The 25,090-nt window shown below is 44.8% G+C and overlaps 1 protein-coding gene across 3 annotated transcripts in view; it reads right to left on the minus strand.

The window, feature by feature from the left end:
- PHC2 (polyhomeotic homolog 2) overlaps positions 1 to 25,090 on the minus strand; it is a 154,976-nt gene that overhangs the window by 111,345 nt on the left and 18,541 nt on the right. The window contains exon 1 of one of the 3 annotated variants that reach the window (XM_030823381.1): positions 167 to 234. The exons of the other annotated variants lie outside the window; for them this stretch is intronic. The gene's annotated coding sequence lies outside the window, so the exon portion shown is untranslated. Of the gene's footprint in view, positions 1 to 166; positions 235 to 25,090 lie in introns of those variants that run through there. 3 annotated transcript variants of the gene reach the window in all.

A 25,090-nucleotide genomic window follows, 5' to 3' on the forward strand; every position in this document is an offset into this window, starting at 1 on the left:
CCATGGCAATGCCCCGCCCCGCGCGGCCCGTCCCGGCCGAGCGCTCCGGCCGGACCGTGACAGCTGGGTGCCCAAAGGGTTAAGCCGGCAGCGCGGCGGCCGGTGTCCCCCGCGCGCTGCCCGTCAGCCGCGAGCTGGCCCCAGCGCGCACGCGCCCGCCCGTTACCTGCGGTCGCCTCCGCGCTCCTCCTCCACCTGGCCGCTCTCTCCCGGGGGCCGCCCCTCAGCCCGCCCCCTCGGCTCGGCGCCGCGCACCCCGCTGGCTACTCGGACGCGGCCCGCGGAGGAGGGGCGTGGGCGTCATTACCATATATTAGCATACCAGCGCGCGTCACGTGGCAGCTCCAGCCAATGGTCACGCTGGAAGGGCGGGGATTGGGCGGAACACGCCTTAGTGCTGCTCCCAGCCTGAACCGGTGGCCATGGCAACGGGCGGGTGGGCGGAGGAGTGGGGAGGCGCCGGAGCCCGGTGCCCCCGGGAGCATCTCCTGTACCTGAGCTCCACATGGCGACCACGCGCAGTTTTCCCACCTCGCGGATGGAGAGATTTGTCTCAGCCAGAGAGATTCAGATTCAGCCAACATTTATTGAGCACTTACCACGTGCCTTAACAGTTTGCTGCAGAATGTGCTGTCTGTCCTATTAACCCCACTATATGGTAGGGAAAGTGGAGGCTCAGAGAGGTTAGATCATTCACTCAAAATCATACAACAACGTTAAATGGCAAAAGTGGAGATCTAAGATCATTTTGACTTCAGACCCGGGACAATCGCGAGTTTTTTTAATCCAGCCGGGGTCTCCTAGCACCTCCTCACAATTCCAGGTGTGCTGAGCAGTTGAGAAAATCCTTGTACATAATTTGTACAGCGCTTTACTGTTTCCTTACAGTGACCTTTGAGATTAGTAGGCAGAACAGTTATGCCCGTATTACAAAGGAGAGAAAATGAGGCTCAGCGAGGCCATGTGACGTAATTTAGGTCAAACAGCTATTAAGAGCTAATGCTAAGTTACAGTAATTTACACTGAAGCTTATTACTTTAGAAACTTTTAAATTCAGTCTTCTCAACATGGTGGAATTACTGTGACCATTCTATAGATTAAGAAACCGAGACTTTGGGAAGTTAAGCAAATTGCCCAACGTTATACTGCTAGTAAATAGCAGATTTAGGGTTCAAATCCAGGTTTATCTGGCCCCAAAAGCTAGTCTCATTGTATCAGATTTATTTAATTTAGGATTGGGCTTAGAATCCCTTCTCTAATAGAATTTTGTCTACTCTCAAGATATGATGGTGTTATGTCTTAATCCCACAGCAAATATACCTTGTGACAAGTGACATGTGTTAAGGTCACAGAGGCTATATATTAAAAGAGAATAGAGTCACCAGGTAGGTAGGGGCACTGTAGAATTCTCTGTCTTTCCTTTGTTTTTTTTGTTTTTTGTTTTTTTTTTGAGTCTGATCTCGCTCTTGTCACCCAGACTGGAATGCAATGGTGTGATCTTGGCTCACTGCAACCTCTGCCTGCTGGATTCAAGCTATTCTCCTGACTCAGCCTCCTGAGTAGCTGGGATTACAGGCATCTGCCACCACACCCGGCTAATTTTTGTACTTTTAGTAGAGACAGGGTTTCGCCATGTTGGCCAGGATGGTCTCGAACTCCTGACCTCAGGTGATCCACCCGCCTTGGCCTCCCAAAGTGCTGGGATTACAGGCATAAGCCACCGCGTCCAGCCCATCTTTCCATTTTTACCCTAGGGATTTGATAGTTTAGCTAAAGGCACAGTAGTTTAAAAACACAAACATCTGCGTGCAGACTTGTTTAGCTCAGTGATTCTCTAATTTTATTTATTTATTATTTATTTATTTATTTATTTATTTATTTATTTATTTATTTATTTTTTAGAGACAGAATTATGCTCTATCATCCAGGCTGGAGTGCAGTGGTGTGATCATAGCTCACTATAACATTGAACTCCTGGGCTCAAGTGATCCTCCTGCCTCAGCCTCCCGAGGAGTAGCTGTGACTACAGGCATGCACCCCAACACTCGGTTAATTGTTATGTTACCCAGGCTTGTCTTGAACTTCTGGCCTCAAGCAATCCTCCTACTTGGGCTTCCCAAAACTCTGAGATTCACAGGTGTGAGCTACCACATCTGGCCATGGTTCTCTAACTTTAATATATTTATGGATTACTGGACAGGGCTCTATGCCTCAAACTAAATATACTAAACTTTATAGGCATTTAAAGTGATTATCAAAGCTAATTTTGAATATACGTACATTTCACCTTCCTAGACTGCTTTAAAACCCAGTTTCCTCCTAAAACATGACTGGTGCTTAAGAGCACAAACATAGAAGCAAACCTGCTGGGGTTAAAAATCCTGACTTGGCCACTCATTGACTGTGTGACCTTGGGCAAGTTACTTAAACTCTTTGTGCCTCAATTTCCTCATTTGTAAAATAGGATAGAAATGTTGTGATAATTTAATGACTTACTGTGTGTGTATATACATATATACTTAACTTCCCAAAGGCTCGGTTTCATATATATATATATAAACATTTCATATATAGGCCCCGGCCAGGGATAAACCCTCCATAATTGATAGCTATTGTCATTTTTGTTATCATCCCAGGAGCTTTCCTAGGAACAGACAACCCACATCTACACAATCTCTCAAGGCTTCCTAGCTAGCTTTGGAATTCTGAAGCTGCCTTCCATCCCTCGTGGCATACTAAACAGCCTGCTGTGCTGCTGAAGGCTTGTTATCTCTCCAGATGACATTCTCTCTTCTTGGGATCATAAATAATTCCTGCACTCAAAGGAGCTGGTTTCTCTTGCACATCTCCTAGCACCAAATTACTAGAGTTGCTCCTTGCGGAAGGGGATCTTGACAAACAGTGGAGCCATAAGTCAGGCTCCTTGAAACACTTTTATGAGCGCCTTAATGAGGGAGATGAGCTGTCATCAGGAACTCGTCCCGTCCTTCCTGACCACAGGAAATGAGCTTTTTGTGCTCAAAAGGTTTCCAAAGCTGAGGCGCAAAGAGTTTTCAGGAAGTGGGCCAGGGATGAGAAGTTGTTGACTCAGAGAATCCCAGGGCTAAACAGCCCCCATCCTGCCATTCACCCTAGAGGGTCAAATGACTCATGGTCTCATTGCAGCAATAGCACTAAAGGGTGGCGTGTGTTGTGTGTGTGTGTGTGTGTGTGTGTGTGTGTGTGTGTGAATCCTCCCCAGTTCCCCACTATGCGCACACTCCAACAGCCAACCTATTACCCCCCGACAAAAAGATACCACAGAATAGAACACTGGTTAAGAGCATTCTCTCTGGAATCAAAGATCCAGATTTGAATCCTGCTTCTACTACTCAACTATCTGTGTGATGTTAGGAAACTTGCTTAACCTCCCTGCATATCAATTTCCACATCTGTAAAATGGAAATAATAACAGTGTCCATTTTATAGACTCTTGTTAGGATGAAATGAGTTACTAACATAAACTGCTTAGAACACCCCATAGTATATGTTAGAGATGTATTTGCTAATTAAACAAGAATAAATGTATAAATCCAGTACAAGCAACGTACTTTCTATAGCAGCCACTGCAGCTTAAGTGAAGTTCCCTAGGCCCTCTCCGATGTGCTGCCTGCCCTCCAACCCCCTTCTAACTGGCATATAAATGTTGCCTAGGAGTAGGAAGACATGTGCTTGGGAACTTTGGTTTCTGCCTGGCTCTGCCACATTCCTTGCTCTGTGAACTTGGCCAAGTTATTTTACATCTCTGAGCCATAGTTTCGTTATCTGTGAAATGAGACTAATTTCCTCCCAGAGTTGTTCTGAGCATTCAATCAGATAGTGTCTGGCAAGAGGTGATGAGGGCCTGAACTGGAAAGAGGTCATACCTCATCAAAAGCACCTTGTTCTTTTCCGGAGTTGTTTCTGGTAAACATCTTTGCTCTACATTAATGAGAATTACTAACATTTATGGAGCACTTAGCCTGGCCTTGTGCTATATACATCATTTTATTTAATCCTCAAAATAAACCTAAGCCTCTGAGAGATTAAGAAACGTGTTCAAGAAGATCACACTGGGAGTCACTGGCCGAGCCAGGATCCAAGCCAGGACTATCTGATTCCCAAGTCCCTGCTATTAACCCACCATGCTACATGCAGGCCTCCTACTCCAGCTTGGCTCATAGGGCCCAGGGAATGTGTGTTACATTTCTTTAGCATCCTTCCCCCATCCCTATATACACTCTCTCCAGTCACCCACCAGCACCAGGCATAGTAGGTGCTCCATACACATTTACTGAATGAGAGAAAATAAGTGACTATGACATCCTTTTACAGTGATAAAAGTCTGTTTTTTCTTGAGCAGTCCCTGGTGGGAATAAAAGCAGCTGGTGACTCTCCTCCCCACCCCCTAGCATCCTCTTTCTAATAAATAATAATGTGGGAGGCCTCCCTCCTTTCCCCATGGGAGAGTTAGGCTTCTTGGTATCAGAGATCCACAATAGACACAGTGATGACTCATCTTCAGTGTGCAACTGGAGAGATGTCAGGACCCCTGGAGCTTTTTAGGGCTCCGTTAATATGCATCAGTAGGGTAATTTCCAAATAACGGCCTTGGATGGATGTATTTGCTGGGGGTGCCCTAACAAAATATCACAAACCAGGTGGCTTAAAACAGCCCAAGTTTAATCTCTTACAGTTTAGGAGGCTGTAAGTCTGAAATCAAGGTGTCATCAGGGTTGGTTCCTTCTTGGGGCATCAGGGGGAAAATCTGTTCCATGCCGCTCTCCCAGTTTCTGGTGGCTGCCAGCAATCCTTGGCATCACTTGGTTTGTGGATGTGTCACTCCAATCTCTGCCTCTGTTGCCACATGGCGTTCTCTCTGTGTATCTGTACCCAAATTTACCTCTTCTTATAAGGACACCAGTCATAGGATTAGGGCCCACATCAATCCAGTATGATTTTGTCTTAACTTGATTACATTTGCAAAGACCCTATTTCTGGATAGGTCACATTCACAGGGACTGGGGGCTACGACTTGAACATATCCTTTTGGGGGACATAACCCACAACAATATGTTTGGGGTAGAGTGGAGAGGAGATGGAAAATGAAGGGAGGGAATGAAGAGAAAGGGGAGGTTGTTCATGAGGGGCAGATCACATGGACAGAATGAAGTGTGACCAAGGGTTCCTCAAGAATGGGCCAAACTCGGGCGCGGTGGCTCACGCTTGTAATCCCAGCACTTTGGGAGGCTGAGGCGGGTAGATCACGAGGTCAGGAGATCGAGACCACAGTGAAACCCCATCTCTACTAAAAATACAAAAAATTAGCTGGGCGTGGTGGCAGGCGCCTGTAGTCCCAGCTACTCGGAGAGGCTGAGGCAGGAGAATGGCCTGAACCCGGGAGGCGGAGCTTGCAGTGAGCCGAGATCGCGCCACTGCACTCCAGCCTGGGTGAGAGGGCAAGACTCCGTCTCAAAAAAAAAAAAAAAAAAAAAAAAAAAAAAGAATGGGCCAAACTTTTTCTTCTAGGCCAATTCCATTCTTTCCCAAAGAAGTTTCTAGCTCACAGACTTACAATACCAGTGCTGGAAGGGACGCTGGGGAGTCATTCATTCACTCGACAAACATTTATCAAATATTCTTTGAGGAGGTGGGCAGAGAGAAAAGATGTGGTCTGGAGAAACTGTGGCCCAGAGGGTGGATGTGAGTTGTCTAAGATCACACATCAAGTCAGAACACAGCCAGGAACAGAGGAAGGTATGTCAAATAAGGTACGTCAAACAAGGTATGTCAAATAAGGTATGTCAAATAAGGTACGTCAAATAAGGTACGTCAAACAAGGTATGTCAAATAAGGTATGTCAAAGTCCAGACCTGAGCCTTTTGATGACTACTAGGAAGGTTATCAATCCCCCTGGACCTGAACCTTTGGTGCATAGACAGATCTAAGTTTTTGAAAAATGTTTGTGTTCTGAGGCGCATTACCAACTTCCCCGAGCTTCCATAGGTTGGTCCAGTATTTGAGGGTCTTTGGAGCCTTGGACAAAGTTAGAAACACGCCCTCTCTAAAAGTGCAATCCTGTAACCATTCTTCTCATTGGTCTAATTAATTGCCTAATCTTCGAAACATCATCTCTGGGTGCAACAGCAAAATTGGGCGTAATGGAACTCCCTGGGGCAGAGACAACATCTTGTTCATCTTTTTTTGTCCCCAGTGCTAATACAGAAACCATGGTGGAATCAGCCCTCAATAACCATTTGTTCAATGAATGAAAGAGCATTGCTCCAGTTAGTACCAAGGGCTATTTATATCTTACTGTTTCTATATCCCATGTTCAGTGGCAGTGCTGAGTTGGTTTAAGATACCTGAATTCCACTCTCAGAGTCACAGTTGTTTTGACGTGAATATTCCATTTACCACCACATCATTAGAAGAGATGGTATTTTGATTCCAATATTAGCTGATACAAATATTGTCCTGCCTCGAGCTGTCATGATGTGAGATATCAGTCTGTAGCAGTGAGCCTGAAAACTGGGGCAGGCCAGGGTCAGAGATGGGGTCAACCCAGCAGGAGTTGTCAGATCAGAGCAGGGGTGAGAAGGAGGTCAGACTGGAGATCAAAGTCCAGGAACTAGGGCAGGTACAGTCAGTCCTGACTCTCCCAAGGATGGGGGCCTGCTAGCCGCTGCGCAGCCCCTTGGGAAAGCAGCTCATAAGCAGGTCCTCTGAGCAGGCTTTCTGTTTGAAGGTCCCCAGAGGGTTCTTTGTAATTTATCTGGGTTTGAGTTTCCCCCTCACAAGGGGGATATAATCAGTCAACATTATTCCGCAGACCTTATGTTCACATAATCAGATAAACTTTGAAAACCTGGAAACAACCTTGTTTATTCTCGCCATATGGCTCCAGGCTTACTGCTAGTTTTTAGATGCACAGTTTTAGGTCTGATTCTGGCTGTGCATCAGAATCACCTGTGAAATTTGTTAAAATACGGATTTTCAGGTTCCACCCCCAGAGATTCTGATTCCTTAAATCTGGGATGAGCTGCTCACATCTTGAGAGGCAGTGATACAGTGGCTGAGTGTGGACACTCAGGCCTGGCTGCTTAGGTTTTTGATATTTTTCTCACTAGCCCAGTGAACTTGAGTGAATTTCTTAATGCTTCGGTGCCTCAGTATCTTATCTATAAAAGGGAATAATAATATTCAGCTCATTGGTTTGATATAAAGATTAATGATTTAATACCTGCAAAGTTTTGGAATACTAAGTGCTCAATAAATAATGCTTACTATTGTTCTCTTTCTTTTTTACCAGGCTCTACAAGTGACTTAGCAGCACAGTCCTTCCTTCACTCATTTATTCACTTGTTCATTTGTTCTAGAACTAAATACTGAGTACTCCTACCTGCCAGGACCCAACCCAGGCTAGATACACATAATTCTCCCTAGTTTTTTGTTTTATTTTATTTTTGGAGATAAAGTCTTGCTCTGTCACCCAGGCCGGAGTGCAGTGACGCAATCTCAGCTCGCTGCAGCCTCGACTTTCCGCGCTTAGGTGATCCTCCCGCCTCAGCCGCCTAAGTAGCTGGGACTACAGGTGCGCACCATCATGTCTGGCTCATGTTTTGTATTTTTAGTAGAGATGGGGTTTCACCATATTGCCCAGACTGGTCTTGAACTCCTGGGCTTAAGCCACCTGCCTGTCTCAGCCTCCCAAAGTGCTGGGATTACTGGGTGATCCACCACGTCCAGCCTCTCCCCAGTTTATGGCCTACCTGGGAAGCTAGTATTGGGAAGCACTGTTTTACTCATTGCCTTTAGCTCTCCAAACCCTTATTGGATTCTGAGGCTCTGGGCTTCACCTCTGGTGTCCCTTAGGCACAATGACCTTCATTTTATAACCTTGAAATAGAGCAAAATGGAAAAAACATAGGAATCTATTGGACTTGGTGTTGCATTTTCTAGTTACGTGGCACTGGACAAATCACATGCAAAAGACCTTCTGTCTCCTGCCTTCCCTGAATCCCTGTTCTAGAAATGGCCTTGCTCCTCTTGTTTCTAGAAGGCTGGGAGAACAGTCAAATATACCTGTGCTTCCAACCCTCGCCCCAGGCCACACATGATTGGTCAAAGTGGACACCTGACCCAAACTAAACCAATCATATCCCATCTCCAGGCCCTTGAAACCATTCTGCCTGTCTCTGGTTGCTCTCTGGAAAGGAGGTGGTATAAATGCAGGAGCTGTTGGCTGTGGACATTTTCCACCATGCATACCAGAAAATAGAGCCAGTCAGTCTTCAGTGAGAAAGAAAAGTCAATGCTTGGGTTTTTCAGGGTACTAAGATTCCAGATTGCTTCCCTAACCTGGGGCCCAGCACCATCTCCAGCCTTGGATTCTGTGACTCATCCATTGCCCTTATAGCACTTCCTCTTTATGCTTAAGTCTGATGTAGGGGGCATAACTTGTTTTTACTTTATGCTTGGAAGTCAGGCTTTATCCCCACAGCTAGTCCTCCCATGCTCAAGATGCCTGTTTCCCAGGGATTGCTCAAGGGAGAAGTAAATTCAGGGATCCTGGTCTGGAGTCTTGAGACCAAAAAGCCGTAGCCCGGCTCTGGAGCCTCTGTTGCTACTTTAATAAGCTTTTGGGGTCAGGGATCTTTAAGCACAGAGAGGAGGAAAGGGCTGCCTGAGGTCTTGAATACTAGTTGGGTGCCTGGCCAGGCTTTCATGGAAGGGATTCTTATTTCTAACTTTCCTTGGCCAAAGAAGAATCTTCTGGAGAGCCATAGTCTCTTCTGCTGCCTGTCATGCCCAGGGCCTCTTCTGTTTCTTCATACCCACAATTCCTCAGACACTGATACCCTTTCCAAATTGAGCTGGATTTCCCATACACACCTGGAATTGGTGCTTAGGACGTATCTACCTCTCTTGCAGCTGGGGGCTAAGACGGGGAGCAGGAAGGTGAAGTGCAGCTGTTTCCATCCTACTATTACATAAGCTTCTGGTGTTTTCCTTGTTTTAGGCCTGCCTCTCCTAGCATGTCATGGAGCTGATTTATGTTATCTCCTCCAGCAACTCTTTTGATTAGTTACGTATCAGTTCCTCCATTTTCCAGACAAGGCTGACATTTAGCTGGTTTGCACCAGTACAGCCTCAAGTGCTTGTTAGTAGCAAAATATTTTTCTAATGATTGCTGCTCCAAGCCCCTTAAGTGCCCAACTCCAACCTTCCGTTGACACTCCCAGTTCTTCCCCCAGGATCCCTCAGATCTCAGCAGCTTCCAGCAACTACAGGGTTAATAACTGGCACAGCAGGGACCTCCAGGATCCCTACAACTTTGTTTTGGACACCTGGCACGCTTTCTGATTCATTCCTGTCCTGCCTTATTTGTCAGATATTTTAAATATCCTTGTTTACAGATAAGGTTTAGAGAAGTTAACTTCATTCATTCATCCACATGGTCATTCATTCATTCAGCACATTGTTATTGAGTGACAGCTTTCTGCCAGCACTGAGCTAAGTGCCGAGGATAAAATGCTGAGCCAAATTGACACGGAGGAGTCCAGCTTGGTGCAGAGACAGATGAAAAATTAGGCGCTAAGTAGATAAACAAATACTAACAAACTGAGTAGTGCTCTAAAGAGAAAGCCAGGACAGAATCATGTAGAGACTCGCTTTTAGATGAGAGGCCTTTGAAGGACTTTAGAAATTAACCAGACAAACAAAGGGCAGAGCTATTCAGGCACAGAGGGCACAGCAGACATGAAGAATATGCTGTTAGGTGAACTTGCCCAAGGTTACCCGGCAGAGAAGGGATAGGGCTTGGTTCTGGGTCCTGGTCTGCCTGGCTCCGAAGTCTCTGTTCTTTCTGTCCTCCTGGATTGTTTTGCCTCTGCTCATTCAGCCCCCTTTCCTCAATCCTTGAGTGTGGACCTCAGATCTGCAAATTGCTACTGTATTACCTATACCACAAAAAGCTACCCTTGGTGAGGTGCAGTGGCTCACGCCTGTAATCTCAGCACTTTGGGAGGCTGAGGCGGGAGGATCATCTGAGGTCAGGTGTTCGAGACCAGCCTGATCAATAAGGTGAAAGCCCATCTCTACTAAAAATACAAAAATTAGCCAGGCATGGTGGTGCATGCCTGTAATCTCAGCTACTCCGGAGGCTGAGGCAGGAGAATCACTTGAACCTGGGAGGCGGAAGTTGCAGTGAGCCGAGATTGCACCACTGAACTCCAGCCCGGGCGACAAAGTTAGACTCTGTCGAACAAACAAACAAACAACAACAACAACAAAAACTACGCTTGTAATATATAGCACAGCCGTGCCTCAGCCAGAGGCCTCCTGCTACCTCAGCAAGTACATATTTCACCTAATTGAGCCATCCAATCTCCAGAGGTACAAAAGAATATTAGAAAAGTTACACAAGGACAGCTGTCTACAAAGCTAAACCCTGGTGGGGGTGGCAGAAGGAGCTTTCACTTCCCCACATAGTACCTGCTCTGGCACCAGTTCTGCCCACAGCTTCTCTGAAGGCAGTTTTATGCATGATCCTGATCCACCTTCTCCACCCCTGGGAAGAGCTGAGTAGCCCAAGTGTGGGTACCTGGCCCCAGGGCAGACAATCTACAGGCAAGGAAGAAGCAAGAACAGATGAGCTGCCCTCACAAATTTGAACCAAAGGAAGATTGCTTGCAGAGCAGAAAGTGAGGACATGGAGTAGGAGGGAGAGGAGAAGGCAGCAGAGGCACCAAGGAAACATGGCCCGACTTTTGGCAGACACTGCCAATTGCCTCCCAGTATCCATTATCCTCAGTGGTGACAAGTGTTTAACAATGGGCCCTTGGTGTGTGGAGGGTGTGGCAGGGGCAGAGTCCAAATCTGTAGTGTTTGCCAATTTCTGTGATGTAAGTACTCCTATCAAGGTTGATTTCAAGTCATGACAATGAACACAGAAATGGGGGAAAAATGCATGCCATTGCCTTTTATGAGCCTATGTCAGCCAGCTCCAGGAGAGAAGACACCATTGAATTTCCTCCTCCTCCTCCTCCTCCTTCTCCTCCTCCTCCTTCTTCTCCTCTTCCTCCTCCTTCTCCTTCTCCTCCTTCTCCTTCTCCTCCTCCTCTTCCTGCCCCTTCTCCTCCTCCTCCTTCTCTTCCTCCTCCTCCTCCTTCTCCTCCTCCTCCTCCTCCTTCTCCTCCTCCTCCTCCTTCTCCTCCTCCTTTTCTTTCTTTCCTCCCCTTCTTCCTCCTCGTCCTCCCCTTCTTCCTCTTTCTCCTCCTTCTTCCTTCTCATTCCTCCTCCCTCCTCTTTTCTCCTCTTTCTTCCTCCTCCGTTCTCCTCCGATCTTTCTCCTTCTTCTTCCTTCTTTCTTCTTTTTCTAATGGGAAGCCTTCTTCCAGTTTCATCAGGGGATGTGGCCACCTGGCTACCTGGCTAGAAACTACATTTCCTAGCCTGCTTATATTATATATGGCCATGTAGGTATGATTTGGGGAATGAGCTGTGAGCAGAAGTGATATAGGCAACTTCTCTGTCACATCCTTCAAAGGATCACTGGGGGCCCTACTTACTTCCTTTTCCCCTTCCTGAGGGTGGAATGCAGACATGGTGTGAGAGAGGACAGACCCAGAGCGGATAGCAGGAGCAACGTTAGAGAGAACCTGGGTTTTTGGGCAACCTCATGGGGCAGAGCTTCCTAACAACCTCTGTACCATTTCATGAGAGAGAGTTAATTGTGTGCCTTACTAAGACTCGTATTAGATTGGTGCAAAAGTAATTGTGAGTTTTGCCATTGCAAGTAATGACAAAAACTGCGATGACTTTTGCACCAACCTAATATTTTGGAGCCTCTTTATTATCGCAGCTTACCCCGAATACCAACTAGTACCTAGCCCTAGAGCTACCTGGGGTTTTGATGCATTTTATGGATATCTTCACCACAAACCCCACCTCCTCTTTTAAAGTGTCCCAAATGATTCTGTGTATATTATAACCAAGGGTTATTAGTCAGCATTTGCTAATCTGTGCTACAGAAGCCACCCCTAAATCTCAATGACTGACAACCACAAAGATTTCCTTCCCACTTATGTTAATAACAGCTGCAGGTTATTTAAACTTCTGCTGTACGTGTCTTCACATTCTAGGTCTCAGACTGAAGGAGCAGCTCCTATGTCAGTCTGAAGACAGCAGGAAAAAATGCAATAATTGAATCTTGCAATGGCTCTTAAAGCTTCTTTGGGGCCAGTGAATTATACACCCCCCATAGAGAGACACTGCCCATCTTATTGCGGTGGGCAGGGATGGGTAATCCCTTTTCTGAAAGTCCAGCGAATAATTGGGAATAATAATACTATTTACCACAACAGTCTAAAATGAAAGTCAGACATCATATGTTAGGGCAGGTGCTTTTATTATTGCCATTTTACAGATGAGGAAACTGAGGCTTAGAGAGGATAAGGGCCACACAATTGTATAGTTTTATACTTGCTTTTAGAACAGGATGTTTCTGAGAGGTTCACCTCAGTTTTCTGCAATGGATCCAATTGTTATTAAAAAAAAACAACCCTTGTAGAGAGTCTAGAATGCCCTCTGCCTTCTAAAGTTTATGTTTGGAAGCCAAACTCAGAGGTTTGTAAAGAGCTTACTTCAGCTCAGCATGTAGAAAGAGAGGAAAAGGCCACAGAATATAAAGTTAGGGTGCTTGGGGGCTGGTTCAGGGGCTCTGCCACTATATCCCTGTTCAAACTCAGAAAGTTGTTTAACCTCTCTGATCTCAGTGTCTACACATGGAAGGGCTCAGAGCATGCAATTAATAAGGTCTTTCCTGGCTCTAAGATGCCAATATCTAATTTCACCATTCCAAGTGAATTCTTTATTTAAAAACTACCTTGAAAGATAATCTTGATAAACTGCCAATTTCTGGTCATCTGATCATTCATTTTAGCTGTTCTATCAAAAGTTGATAGCGTGCTGTCTGTGCCAGGCTCTGCTCTAGGCACTGGGGGTAGAGGAATGAGTCAGACCTGGTCTTTTGCTTCCAGGAATTCATAGTCTGTTGGAGGAGAGAGACGAGGATATGGATAACGGTAAGCCTGAGATCCATTATCTTAATTACAAAACAGAGTGATCAGAATTATAAGGAAGATGTACGAGATGCTGTATCAGACCAGGAGGAAGTGGCTTCCTTGAGATGGATGTGGTGCTAACCAGTGAGAGAAGATACCGAGAGAACAGCAGGTAGAGAGATGAAGATGATGAGTTCAGGCTGGGAACTGGGGGCCATAAGGGAGGAGGTGCCCGGCAGGCCAGTGGATAGCTGAGACTGAGGCTGGAAGAAGGTGTAGGTTCAGGACGTGGATTGGGGGTCATTTGCAAACAGATGGTCACTGAAGTCACAATAGCACATGAGATTGTGAGTTTCCTTCTGTACATTATCCCTGGATGTTGGGCCAAGGACAGGGCCCTGAACTCCCAGCGGCCTGACCTCACAAGGTGGCCACACACACCAGCATTTCCCAGGGAGGGCCCTGAAAGGGATTGACGTAAGCTGGGTGCAACAGTGTACAAGTTGGCCCCGAAGGAACAAACGTGCAGCACCAATTCTGTTTTATGGCCTTGTCTGATGCTGGAACACGTAGAGAGGGCACCAGGTCATCCTCGGTGCAACAGGGACATAAATCAGGCAGCGTCCTGCTTCCTGTGGCCCCAGCCAAGGAGGACAGGACCTGCCCAGCCCTAACTGGGATCAATTACAGGCCATTCCTCGACCGATCCGAGCTTACTTCCACAGAGCTATGCAGGCCTGGCCCCAGGAGGCCCTGTGGAGAAGCAGCTCTTAGACTGTGTCTGTGACAAGATGCAGAGCTCTAACTTGGGCAGGGCAAAGGACACAGAGCTATTTGCCTAAGTGAAAAGGGTAAAAATGATAATGAAACAATGATGTCTGCTTTCATTGATGTGATGGGCCAGGTACATGTCAAACACTTTACATTAATTTCATTTTAAACTCAGTAACCTTCTAAAGTGGGTTTTATTGCTGAACTCATTTTACAGATGTATAAACAGGCTCAGTGAGGTGGAGTGATTTGCCCAAAGCTACCCACTTAGGAAGTGTTGGAACCCCAAATTCAAACCCACGTCTGTCTGCCTCCAGAGGCTGAGCTTAAAAAATGACAAAGAGACAGCAGGCCTAGGCAACCTGTTTTTTGGAGTCAAATAGGTTTGGATTCAAATCCTGGCTTTGCCATTTTCTAACTTTGTGATCTGAAGCAAGTCAGTGTCCTTCTGAAGCCTCAGTTTTTTTCATCTGTGAAGTAGGGAGGGCAGAATCTAGTTGGCAACATTGTTATACAGATTAAGAATAATGTATATAAGATGTATATGAATGCTTGATAAATGGTAGTGTTACTATCACCATCACCATCCTTATTCTTGCCTGTCATCTTTGCTTACCACGTTCAAGTAGATGGCAGAGTGCACGCAAAGCCTGCAAGCATGAGAAAGGCAGCATTTTTGGAGAGCTGAATCCAGCCTTACTTGATTATGAGAAAGAGGGGTGCACTTTCTTTCACCACCAGGGAAAGGTGGTGTATTTTAGGGATAATTGTGGATCCTATCTGATATGGTTTGGCTGTGTCCCCACCCAAATCTCACCTTGAATTGTAATAATCCTCATGTGTCAAATGCAGGGCCAGGTGGAGATAATTGAATCATGGGGGTGGTTTCCCCCATACTGTTCTTGTGGCAGTGAATAAGTTTCACAAGACCTGATGGCTTTATAAATGAGAGTTCCCCTGCACACGCTATCTTGCCTGCTGCCACGTAAGACATGACTTTGCTCCCCATTCACCTTTCACCATGACTGTGAGGCCTCCCCGGCCATGCGTAACTGTGAGTCAATTAAACTGCTTTCCTTTATAAATTACCCAGTCTCAGGTATGTCTTTATTAGCATCGTGAGAACAGACTAATACACTATCTATGACTAGATCCTAGGTGGCTATGGGTCCTCCGCAGGCTGGATGCATGGGTCATCATGGATGCAGCGAGCCTGCACATCACATCCTGCTTCTGTCCTTCCTGTCGGACCCTGCAGGAAGTTTTGGTTTCCCTAGCACTTGGGCATGCACGTGGTCCATTGTAGCTTCATTAGCTCTCTCTACATTATAAACTTCAGTCTTAGATCCTTTCGGTAAGTGGCTCATTAATTGTTTCTTTAGTTCAGAATCTACAAGAGAGAACCTAATTGGTCTAAGCTCACCATTTTATGCAGCACGAATCTGAATGAAGGAGGCACGCATACCTGAACAAAATCAGGCTTCTGTGGGGTAAAAAGAAAGTAAGGGGTGGAGGATAGTTGCTGGGAAGGCAATCAACAGTGACCACTACATTACACAAATCATTATCGAATCACAAATTGTGATGAGCACTTGGAAGAGGTACAGGGTGCTAAAAGAGAGGGTAACAGGAGGAACTAAATTATATTGGGTGTCAGGGAGGAGGTTTCATAAGGCCTATAGATCGCCTTCCTTCTAGCCAATACTCTGTTATTTAGAGTATGGGCCAATCTGCTATAACAAAAAAGTCCCCAAAATACAATAGCTTAAATGAGATATGAGTTGATTTTATAGTCCAGAGAGGAGCAGTCCATGGCTGCAGGGCCAGCTCTGCCCCAGGGTATCTTCTGGGGACCAGGTTGGTGCGTTGATGCTATTACCCTTAACATGAGGCTCCCACCTCTGGCTCCACAGGACCAAGGATGCTCACATCCCAGTGGCAAGAACTCAGAGTGCCACACCCAGCTGCAGGGGAGGATGGGGAAGGTAGAGTACTGCTGGGCCTCTGTATTCTCCAGTAAAACTCTGTGGGGGGTGTTGAACAAAAGGAAGGGATGGAGGCACATTGAGGGCAATCCCAAGCCTCTGCTATGGGTACCCTGCCCTTCGGGGAGGAGATGAAAAGCTCAAGGGCTTTGAAATAGTTAGATGCAGGCTGGGCGTGGTGGCTCAAGCCTGTAATCCCAGCACTTTGGGAGGCCGAGGCGGGTGGATCACGAGGTCAGGAGATCGAGACCATCCTGGCTAACACGGTGAAACCCCGTCTCTACTAAAAGTACAAAAAAATTAGCTGGGCATGGTGGCAGGCGCCTGTAGTCCCAGCTACTCGGGAGGCTGAGGCAGGAGAATGGCGTGAACCCAGGAGGTGGAGCTGGCAGTGAGCCGAGATCGCACCCCTGCACTCCAGCCTAGGCAACAGAGTGAGACTCCGTCTCAAAAAAAAAGAAAAAAGAAAAAAGAAAAAGAAATAGTTAGATGCAGTAGAGAGGCCCAGTAAGATGAGGACAAAGGGAGCCCACTGGGCTTGGCATTTAAGAGTTTTTATGGCCTCAAAGGGTAAGAGCCAGTCTGCAGGGTTGAGGGTGAGAAGTGAAGATACGGAGCTGGAAGAATTAGACAACTCTTTTGAGTCATTTGGAAGAGCAGGGAAGGAAAGAGAGACAGAAATAGCCAAATCTAGAACAAAAGAACAAAGGAGGGCTTTTAAAAACCATTTGGGAGAACTTTGAGAATGTTTGCAGGCAAAGAGAACTTTTTTAGTAGAAGACAGTTTGAAGATGTGGGAAAGAGAGGAGTCAGTACCCCATCGAGGCAGCTGTCAGAGCAGGCAGGAGGGAATCAAGGACCGAGATGGAGAAAGAGACATTTCTTCTGAGATGAGAGGCAGGCAGTGAGGACAGATGGGGAAGTGGTTACATTTGTGGATATGGGGTGGGGAGGTGAGTCAAACAATCCCTGCCCTATAGCTTTTTTTTCTGAGTAAACCAGGAGGAAGGGGATTCCTGGAACAGAAAGGACAGAGGGTTAATCAGCAATGAAGGAATCTGTGCAGCCAGGCCTAGATTCAGTTGGGTTCAGGGTCACGTGACTTTGACTCACCTATCCATAGTCTACCAAAGCCAGCTCAATCTAGCTTAGAGAAAAAGTATGATTTTTTTTTTTTTTTGACGGAATTTCACTCTTGTTGCCCAGGCTGAAGTGCAGTGGAGTGATCTCAGCTCACTGCAACCTCCTCCTCCCGGGTTCAAGCAATTCTGCCTCATCCTCCCGAGTGGCTGGGATTACAGGCATGTGCCACCATGCCCGGCTAATTTTGTATTTTTAGTAGAGACGGGGTTTCTCCATGTTGGTCAGGCTGGTCTCGAACTCCTGACCTCAGGTGATCCGCCTGCCTCAACCTCCCAAAGTGTTGCGATTACAGGCGTGAGCCATTGCATCTGGCCTGGAGTATCTTAATACCAAAGCAGGAGGGCCTCTGGGCTTCAGGAAGAGCCTGGATCCAAGGAACTGGATAGCTCCATGCTCTCAGTGGGGGGTCCATGGCATATGGGGCAAGGAGGAAATGTGAGGAGTAGCCAAGCTTGAGATATCCCTGGGGATGCAGGACTTCTAGAACCTTGAAAGGGAACTGAGTTCCTGCCCTGATTCAGGTGTGGGGTTGAAATACCAACATCTGGATCTAAATTACAGTACAGTTTCATTTGTAGCCATAAGCTAGGGAAGCTTGGAGGACATCTAAATTACATTTTGGGGAGTGTAACAGTCAGGATTCCAGCAGATAACAGCTGACAGCCTCACAATGGGTAACCTGAGAAAAGTTTAATAAAGAGTCTTTACAAATGTGTGAGCAGGATTTAGCAGAAGCACAAGAGACAGTGCAGAACCTGGGGCTGGTGACAGCAAAACTAGACCTGAAAGTGTGAGAGGAAAGAGAAGTTGCTTGAACTCACAGAGGCCTCTGTGGAGAGGGCCACCCTGCAGGAGCTGAGATCTTCCACTGAGGGATGCGGCAGCCCATGGCAGCCTCGCAGGGGCGTCAGAGGAGTCCATATCTTACCCCATCCTCCTCCCGCCCTCCAACTCCTGCCAGTGCTCTCACTGGCTAAGCCCAGCAGGAAGCCAGAGGACAAGAGAGCTCACTGATGTGGTTGGTTCCTAGAGTTTATGAGTTTATGTGCTTGGCATCCAAAGCAAGGTGGAAAAAGGTGGAGAGAGTGGGTCTGGAGGAGCAAATGGAAGAGCACAGGAGGCTTATTCATGGTTGTGCTTTGCACACACACACCATAGATGCATTATCCTTGTCCAAACACCTGACTACGGCTTGTGACACTAACAGGAGAGCTAGAGGCCTTGCCTCTGAGGGTGAAGGGCTCTCTAATAAGGGAAGGGTTCTGGCCCTGATTTACAAGGGAGCAGAAGAGAAAGCTTCTGAGAAAAGAACTTAAACTTTGTCCATGATTAGGGGTTAGTTATGAACAAGTATGTTGGGCCAACTGGGAGAGAAGGAGGCAGTGACAGAGGGCAAATGAGAGGAAAAAACTATGAGGTAGAATCCATTCAACTGGATATGCAGTGTGGTTGGCCGAATAACAGCCCTCCAAAGATGTTCACTTCCTCATCCCTGAAACCCGTGAATACATGACCTTACACAGCAAGAGGGACTTTGCAGGTATAATTAACTTAGGATTTTTTAATGGAAAGATTACCCTGGATTATCCAGGTAGGCCCAGTGTAATCACAAGGGGCCTTATAAGAAGAAGGCAATATGAGAACAAAAGTAGAGACTGAACGATAATAGTGACACAATCTATCAAATCCTCTGGGTTACAGCAAAAGCAGTGCTAAGAAGAAAGTTAATAGCATTAAATGCCTACATCAAAAAGTCTGAAAGAGTACAAATAGACAATTTAAGGTCACACCTCAAGGAACTAGAGAAATAAGAACAAACCAAACCCAAACCCAGCAGAAGAACAGAAATAACCAAAATCAGAGCAGAACTAAATGAAATTGAAACAACAACAAAAACAATACAAAAGACAAATGAAACAAAAGGTGCGTTCCTTGGAAAGATAAATAAAATTGATAGAACGTTAGCAAGAGTAACAAAGAAAAGAAGAGAGAAGATCCAAACAAGCTCAATTAGAAATGAAATGGGAGCTATTACAACCAATGCCACAGAAATACAAAAGATCATTCAAGGCTACTATGAACATTTTTATGAGCATAAACTAGGAAACCTAGAGAAGATGGATAAATTCCTGGAAATATACAACCCTCCTAGATTAAACCTAGAAGAAATAGAAACTCTGAAAGACCAATAACAAGCAGCAAGATTGAAATGGTAATTAAAAAGTTACCAACAAAATAAAGTCCAGGACCAGATGGATTTACAGCTGAATTTTATCAGACATTCAATGAAGAATTGGTACCTATCCTACTGACACTCTTCCAAAAGAGAGAAAGAGGGAAATCCTCCCTAAATCATTCTATGAAGCCAGTATCACCCTAATACCCAAAACCAGGAATGGATATAACAAAGAAAGAAAACTACAGACAAGTATCCCTGATGAACATAGGTGCAAAAATCCTCGACAAAATACGAGCTAACCGAATCCAACAGCGTACCAAAAAGATAATCCACTATGATCAAGTGGGTTTCATACCAGTGATGCAGGGATGATTTAACATCCGAAGGTCAATACATATGATACACCACATAAACAGTAAACAGAATTAAAAACAAAAATCACATGATCATCTCAAGAGATGCAGAAAAGCATTTGACAAAATCCAGCATCTCTTTATGATTAAAACCCTCAGCAAAATCGGCATAGAAGGGACATACCTTAAGGTAATAAAAGCCATCTATAACAAACCCATGCCAACATTATACCAAATGGCGAAAAGTTGAAAGCATTCCCCTTGAGAACTGGAATAAAACAATGATGCCCACTTTCACTACTTCTGTTCAACATAGTATTGGAAGTCCTAGCCAGAGCAATCAGACAAGAGAAAGAAATAAAGGGAATAAAAACCTGTAAAGAGGAAGTCAAACTGTTGCTGTTCACCATTGATGTGATTGTATACCTAGAAAACCCTAAAGATGGCTGGGTGTGGTGGCTCATGCCTGCAATCCCAGCACTTTGGGAGGCCCAGGTAGGCAGATCATGAGGTCAAGAGATTGAGACCATCCTGGCTGACACAGTGAAACGCCGTCTCTACTAAAAATACAAAAAATTAGCCAGGCGTGGTGGTGGGTGCCTGTAGTCCCAGCTACTCGGGAGGCTGAGGCAGGAGAATGGCGTGAACCCAGGAAGCGGAGCTTGCAGTGAGCCGAGATCGCGCCACTGCACTTCAGCCTGGGCAACAGAGTGAGACTCTGTCTCAAAAAAAAAAAAAAAAAGAAAACCCCTAAAGACTCATCCAAAAAGCTCCTAGAACTGATAAGTGAATTCAGCAAAGTTTCAGGATACAAAATTAATGTACACAAATCAGTAGCACTGTTATACACCAACAGTGGCCAAGCTGAGAATTAAATCAAGAACTCAGCTCCATTTACAATAGCTGCAAAATAAATAAATAAATAAATAAATAAATAAATAAATAAATAAAATACTTAGGAATATGACTAACCAAGGAAATGAAAGACCACTACAAGGAAAACTACAAAACACTGCTGAAAGAAATCATAGACAACACAAACAAATGGAAACACGTCCCACGCACATGGATGGGTAGAATCAATATTGTGAAAATGACCATATTGCCAAAAGCAATCTACAAATTCAATGCAATTCCCATAAAAATATCACCATCATTCTTCACAGAATTAGAAGAAACAACCCCAAATTCATATAGAACCAAAAAAGAGCCCACATAGGCAAAGCAAGACTAAGCAAAAAGAACAAATCTGAAAGCATCACGTTACTAAACTTCAAACTATACTATAAGGCTGTAGTCACCAAAACAGCATCATACTGGTATAAAAATAGGCATAAAGACCAATGGAACAGAATAGAGAACCCAGAAATAAAGCCAAATACTTACAGCCAACTGATCTTCGACAAAGCAAACAAAAGCATAAAGTGGGGAAAGAACACCCTATTCAACAAATGGTGCTGGGATAATTGGCAAACCACATGTAGAAGAATGAAGCTAGATCCTCATCTCTCACCTTATACAAAAATCAACTCGAAGTGGATCAAAGACTTAAATCTAAGACCTGAAACCATAAAAATTCTAGCAGATAACATTGGAGAAAACTTCTAGACGTTTTGGCTTTTAGGCAAAGACTTCAGGATCAAGAACCCAAAAGCAAATGCAACAAAAACAAAGATAAATAGATGGGACTTAATTAAACTGAAAAGCTTCTGCACAGCAAAATAAATAATCAGCAGAGTAAACAGACAACCCACATAGTGAGAGAAAATCTTTGCAAACTATGCATCTGACAAAAGACTAATATCCAGAATCTACAAGAAACTCAAACAAATCAGCAAGAAAAACAAACAATCCCATCAAAAAGTGGGCTTAGGACATGAATAGTCAATTCTCCAAAGAAGATATACAAATGGCCAACAAACATATGAAAAAATGCTCGACATCACTAATGATCAGGGAAATGCAAATCAAAACCACAATGCAATACCACCTTACTCCTGCGAGAATGGCCATAATCAAAAAAAATTAAAAAAATAGACGTTGCTGTGGATGTGGTGAAAAGGGAACACTTTTACACGGCTGGTGGGAATGTAAACTAGTACAACCACTGTGGAAAACAGTGTGGAGATCCCTTAAAGAACTAAAAGTAGATCTACCATTTGATCCAGCAATCCTGCTACTGGGTTTCTAACCAGGGGAAAAGAAGCCATTATATGAAAAAGATACTTGCACACTGTACACCTGTACAGATAACACGGTACTCAGTGTGTAGTCTTTTATCCTTCAGCCACCCACTCCTTCCCCTGAGTCCCCAAAGTCCATTGTATCATTTGCATGGCTTTGCATCCTCACAGCTTAGCTCCCACTTATGAGTGAGAACATACAATATTTGGTTTTCCATTTCTGAGTTACTTCACTTAGAATAATGGTCTCCAATTCCATCCAGGTTACTGCGAATGCCATTAGTTCATTCCCTTTTCACCACATCCATGCCGACATCTATTATTTTTTGTTTTTTTGATTATGGTCATTCTTATAGCAGTAAAGTGGTATTACATTGCAGTTTCGATTTGCATTTCCCCGTTAATTGGTGATTCTGAGCATTTTTCATCTGGCTGATGGGTGCACTAAAATCTCAGAAATCACCACTGAAGAACGGATCCATGTAACCAAACATCATCTGTTCCCCAAAAACTGTTGAAATAAAAACAAATAAAATATAAAAGAAAATCAAGTTTCCCAAATTTTGAAATAAAATTTGGATTACAAAAAAGAAAGAAAAACCATAAACAACAACAGCAAAAGATAAAAAGTTTCTGCACAGCAAAGGAAACCATCAACAAAGAGAAGAGACAACCCAGAGAAGGGAAGAAAATATTTGCAAACTACCCGTCTGATAAGGGATTAATAACCAGAATATAGGAGGAGCTCAAACAACTTTACAAGAAAAAAATCTAATAATCCAGTTAAAACGTGGGCAAATGGTTTGGATAGACATTTCTCAAAAGAAGACATACAAATGGCAAACAGGCATATAAAAAGTGCCCAACATCATTGATCATCGGAGGAATGCAAATAAAAACTACAATGAGACATCCTCTCAACCCAGTTAAAATGGCTTATATTCAAAGGACAGGCAGTAACAAATGCTGATGAGGATGTGGAGATAGAGGAACCCTCATACACTGTTGGTGGGAATGTAAATTAGTACAATCACTATGGAGAAACAGTTGGAAATTCTTCAAAAAACTAAAAATTGAGCTACCATATGACTCAGCAATCCCACTGCTGGGTCTATACCCAAAAGAAAGGAAATCAGTGTATTGAAGAGATACCTGCATTCCTGTGTTTGTTGCAACACTGTTCACAGTAGCCAAGATTTGGAAGCAACTTAAGTGTTCACGAGCAGATGAATGGATAAAAAAAATGTGGTACTTACACACAATGGAGTGCCACTCAGCCATGAAATAGAATGAGATCCAGTCATTTACAATGACACAGATGGAATTGGAGGTCATTATGCTAAGTGAAATAAGCCAGGCACAGAAAGACAAACATTGCATGTTCACACTTACTTTTGAGGTCTAAAAATCAAAATGATTGAACTCATGGGGAGGGAGAATAGAAGGATGGTTACCAGAGGTTAGGAAGGGTAGTGGGGGGTTGTGGAGGAAGTTGGGGTGGTTAATTCATACAAAAAATAGGAGGAATGAATAAGACCTAGTATTTGATAGCACAATAGGTGACTATAGTCAATGATAATTTAATTGTATACTTTAAAATAACTAAAAGAGTATACTTGGCCAGGCGCAGTGGCTCATGCCTGTAATTCTAGCACTTTGGGAGGCTGAGGCAGGCGGATCACTTGGGGTCAGGAGTTTGAGACCAGCCTGGCCAACGTGGTAAAACCCCGTCTCTACTAAAAATACAAAAATTAGCCAGGCATGGTGGCAGGCACCTGTAATCCCAGCTACATGGAAGACTGAGGCAGGAGAATTGCTTGACCCTGGGAGGCGGAGGGAGGTTACAGTGAGCTGAGATTGCGCCACTGCACTCCAGTCTGGGTGACAGAGTGAGACTCTGTCTCAAAAACAAACAAACAAACAAACAACAAAAGAGTATACTTGGATTGTTTGTAACACAATGGATAAATACTTGAGGGGATGGATACCCCATTTTACAAGATGTGATTACATATTGCATGCCTGTATCAAAACATCTCATGTACCCCATAAATATATACGCCTACTATGTACTCAAAAATATTAAAATAACAAAAAAAAGAAAAAAAAGGAGAGGACAGAATGGGGCCACAAGCCAAGGAATGTGAGGCCTCTAGAAGCTGAAAAAGCCAAGGAAGTGGATTCTCCCCTCCAGCCTCCAGAAGAATGCCCATTTTGGACTTTTGACCTCCAGGGCTGGGAGAGAATACATTTATATTGCCTTTAACCATTACATTTGTGGTAATTTGTTATAGCAACAATAGGAAACTAATACATTCAGTTATTATTAGGTCTCTCAAACATATTAGGGACTCAGTAAATAGTAGCTGAATGAATGAAGGAGTCTGGAATGAACAACAGAACTCAGCAGAGGATCTGAGGAATGGAGGTGGGTTGTGGCTCTGGGTCCAACATCTGTATGTATCTGTAGATGTGGGGAAAAATAGCCATCTTTCTAGATAATGTACCACCTCAGGACTTGAGCAATTCTGCTGTGGTTCTCCTCTAAGGGGAGGTAGATCAGTTTCTCTATCCTTTTTGGAATAAAAAGGCAAGGCCCAGGATCAGGGTCCCAGGCATTGATTCGCGAGGGGTGTCAGGCAGCAGCCGTGCAGAACTTGAAGAGGCAGCTTAGAGCAAGTGGTGCTATATGAGCATCCACCATGTGGAGCACCAGAGTGAAGTCAAAGGCCAGCGTGGAGGAGGTGGCGCGAGCAGTGGCCCTGCCTGGCCCAGACAGTGCAGGAATTCCCGAAGATACTGAGGGGCAAAGCAACCTCATGATGGTTCTGAGCCCTGCAGTTACCTGGTTTGTGCGTGGGGCAATACTGAGCTAGCACAATGTGTGTCCAAATGCTATTGTGGCCTAGTTCGAATGAATGAGGTCCGTGGCCTCGAGATCAATGCTGTAATACAAAGGGAAGGAGCATGTTATGGATCATATTGTATTCCCCCAACAAAGATGTGTTGGAGTTCTGACTCCAGCACCTCAAAATGTGACCTTATTTGGGGGTAGTCTTTGCAGAGGCAATTAAAATGACGTCATTAGGGTGGATCCTAATCCAATATGATCAGTGTCCTTATAAAAAGGGTCAATTTGAACCCAAAGCTAGGCCACATGGAGGGAAGACAATGTGAAGAGATGCAGGGAGAAGACGAACATTGACAAGCTAAGGAGAGAGGCCTGGAACAGAGCCTTTCCACACAGCCTCCAGAAGGAACCGACCCTTCTGACACCCTGGTCTCAAACTTCCAGCCTTCCAAACTGTGAGAGAATACATTTCTGCTGTTTAAGCCACCCAGGGAGTGGAACTTTGTTGCAGCAGCCCTGGAAAACAAATGCAGAGCCATT

Source organism: Nomascus leucogenys, chromosome 12 (genome assembly GCF_006542625.1).
Source record: "Nomascus leucogenys isolate Asia chromosome 12, Asia_NLE_v1, whole genome shotgun sequence".
NCBI classification, from domain to species: Eukaryota; Metazoa; Chordata; class Mammalia; order Primates; family Hylobatidae; genus Nomascus; species Nomascus leucogenys.